This window comes from Ctenocephalides felis, unplaced genomic scaffold (genome assembly GCF_003426905.1).
Source record: "Ctenocephalides felis isolate EL2017-DRISC unplaced genomic scaffold, ASM342690v1 CF-g0.4_SCAFFOLD_03088, whole genome shotgun sequence".
Taxonomy (NCBI): Eukaryota; Metazoa; Arthropoda; class Insecta; order Siphonaptera; family Pulicidae; genus Ctenocephalides; species Ctenocephalides felis.
In genome coordinates, this window is record NW_020539242.1 from 60,837 (window position 1) to 64,752 (window position 3,916).

A 3,916-nucleotide genomic window follows, 5' to 3' on the forward strand; every position below is an offset into this window, starting at 1 on the left:
ACCGCGTGCTGGTTCAAATGTATAAAATCATACTGGAATGCATTATATTTTATTTGCATAATTTTACCGCCCGGGGTAATATTGATTTTGCATAACCGAATATGCTTTCAATAAGTCTATTTATCTCAGCGCGAATTCCATCAATTCGTATTCAATGACCTGCTACGCTTTTAGAATAATTCTAATGATAATATTTAGAAAATTTTTGGGTTTGAGTAAAATTAATATTTTCATAAGGATACACCTGTGTGCCACTTTTGTGTATATAAATTAATTATGTATACTTTACAGGAAGTCCCAGAAGTTAATCCAGCCAAACAAAGATGATAGTAATGACTATTTGCTTTCGAAAAATTTAGAAAAAAAAAATCTCACGTTGTTTGAAAATTATGAGCTTTTAAAAGCAATCTAGAGCTTTCGAAAAATTATTACCTTTGGGGAAATAATATTTTGGTTATTGTGGTTAATTGTTATTAATATTGTTCATATAAACTTTATACCGTAATTATGAATAATATTTCTCAGACCTCAGTCAAAACTACAACAAAATTTTCAAGTTCAAAAATTACTACTTTTTGTCGAACTCTGAATTTAAAATTTTTAGAATCGACTTTGAGGCGCCCTAATTTGAAAAATATGTACTAAAGCGTGTTGGCAAGTTTTATCGAAATTTGATGTATTCAATTACTACTGTAAATTTGTAAAATACTTGATAATTATGTCATTAAAAAATTTCACGGTAATATTTTTCAATAAAATTTTACAGCTGCCATTGTATTTACACAACATATATCATAGTTTAACTTAAGATTATTGATTTCATATATGTTATCAAGTAAATAAATTTTGAGGCATTACTAAATATATATCACGACTATTAGAAATAGATCTATTATAACCTCATGATAAACGTGTGCGGTAGGGCTGCATTCTAGAAACAGTTCTTAACTTAAAAAGTTAGGTTTAGTTAAAAAATGTCATAGTAGTAAAAAATGACATATTCATCAAGTGTAGAGTAAATTATAAACGATGATATTTTATTCAAAACATACTCCACTTAATGTATCGTTAGGTATTGTAATTTCACAGAGACAGATAAATATTTATACTGGTAGGGTTAGCATATCAATTCCATGGCAATAAGATTAGTTACATTTTATTATTATACATATATATATATATATATATATATATATATATAAAATACTAATAATACAATATATATGATACCCACAAATGGTCTTATAACAAGAATTTCTTCTTAGTACAGTTTTTATATAAATGTTCTTAAATATGTTGTGCAAAAATCTTAGGACTGAAAAATAATAAATATTTTGTTCAATTGCAGAAAAAATAAAGTAAATATCAAAAATGCTTTTCATAAAACTTTTATAATTCATGCTAACTACATGTATTTTTAGCCTAGTTTTGAGAATATTCAATTATTCTTTATTTAATTATCTATAAGCAAACCGTAATCTATAATTAGTTGTATGTGGCATTTTTCCTTGAGACAAATTGTTTGAATGATAATTCTTTCTGTATTTAATTTACCTGTCTACCTGTATAAGTGTCTACCTTTCTACCTATCTATTTCTCAATCTGTATACCTATTTACCTGTTAACCCGTTTACCATAACTTACCCTATAAATATTGTTTTGTAATAATGTAATCAGTTCTATATAAATAACTTAAAGTAGTAAACGTTATATGGATTAAGAAATATATTTATATTTTTATCTAATTTTTTACCGAAATTTTAGCTAAAAGTTTTGAATTTCACTTATTTTAGTGTAAAACAACTATGTATTAGTACTTTCTTAAAATTTTGCAGTGTTTACATACTCAACTTTTGTTCATTATTATTTGCAACATTTCTACCATATCCTTTATAATGCATAATGTTTTATGAAATGTATAGATCCCATTTGTTGGTAGAAAACTATTATAATTTATCACCCATTACATGAATTTCAATGATTCTATATTTGCCGCCGACGAATCCGCCAAATCAGGTTACGCCCGTTGTTGCATTGTTCGTTCGTTTAATTCCACGTCAGTGCTATGCTGCAAATTAGCAAAACCGTACCTACATAATGTTTACTCGTGTGTGATTAGCAATAAGTATTTCATGTTTCATTCTAGTTACAATTTCATGAAAACTACAGTTTGTTATGCAGTTAGTAGGCAGAGCGCCCACGACCTGCCTATGTGAAGCTCGATATCGAAAAAGTGAAATTAAAATAATCTGAATAATGTCACATATCTTGTTTAATTTCTTTTAATAATAACTATTACATGTATATAGATAGATCGCTTTGTTATTTTGCTGTAAGTTGAGCATTAGTATTTAATTACCAGCAATCAGTTTCTGCATAGATAATAAAGCTCAGTCATAACGATGATTTGTCTTAAAAGGTTTGCGTTGGGTACGGTTGTGAAAAATTTTGTGGGTACTGTTTTGACATGTTTTTGTCTTTTTTGGTTGAACGGTTAAACATGCGAAGTAAAATCCAGCGAAGGAAAAAAAAATACGAGAGAGTGAGTTAAAGGTAAAACAATACAAAAAAAAAAGATTTTACAATCGGCATCATCATCCAATGTTTGATTATATCTGGTTTGTGGAAGCTCTTATTCTGAAAATAGGTGTGGCGTAAAATAGATAAAGTGCCAAGCAACATACGGTTTCTGATTCCATGTAAAATGCGCAGGTAATAATCACCAGTACATCTGCCACCATTGTAACGATTACGAATAGATTTTAGTGTATTGATACATAGTTGGTGTAATATTTTGACTGATTAGTTAACTGATAATTATTGGTTGGTTGACTGATTAGAATGAAAACTGCTATAATAACACTAGTCATGATTGTGAGTTTTTAATTATAAAAAAAAGATAAAATAGTTCAATTTATTTTTTATATATTGTTATAGTTCCACGGGAATAGGAAAATCACCGCACCTTAAAAATATTTTTTTAACTTTTTTAACGAAACATTTTATTTAGAAATGATTGGAACAACATATTCGTAGCGATTTAGTAGACGTATTAGTGTCGAAGTAATTCTCTAATTTTTTGGTGTATGATCTAATTGTATTAATTCTGTAATGTGTATGTTCGCTGTAACTGTAACCACCATTTGATTTGATTTTATAACTAATGCTTAGTATTCAAGAACACTATTTCACTACTTTTATGTAGAGAAATTTTCAAATTACTATGTAATTTACTCTTTTCCTGGCAAATTAACAAAATAATTGTTGCTCAAAAAAGAATCAAAACCGTACCCAGTCTATCCTGAAGTGAAAATGTGAACCATAATATTAACAAATCTAAAAATATTTTACTTCATCATTAGTCAACAAAATTTTCCTATTGATGTAAAATATGTTATTGCAAATCTAACCACATACATTTTATTTTTCCATGTGTTCGCGCATTATTTGATTTCGCCTATGGCGTCTCGTTTATGTTTCAGATTTTCATAAATTATTTTCTGTTCAAAGCTCAGTAGACCAGCGAGTAGTATTTTATATCTAAAATATTCAGTAAATAGTTTTTTTCCCGTGCACAAATTTCGCTTTATAAATTACTTATTCCCTATATGATAAAAAATATAATTATATTTCGTTGCGTTGCTGTAACTCCTCTTCGGAAAAAAGCAACTAGTATATAAAATCATGCTTTAAAATCTGTGTAAATATATTACTATATAGAATAAAAATATAATATATATATATATATATATATATATAATACATATATGGCGGAATGAACACCATATGAAGTTGAAGGACGTCAATTGATGACAATGGCGGAATGAACACCATATGACAGATGTCAGTTGAATAACGTCAATGATGATAAAACTAAATATATTGGGCTACGTTGATTCGGATCTGGCATCAAGCA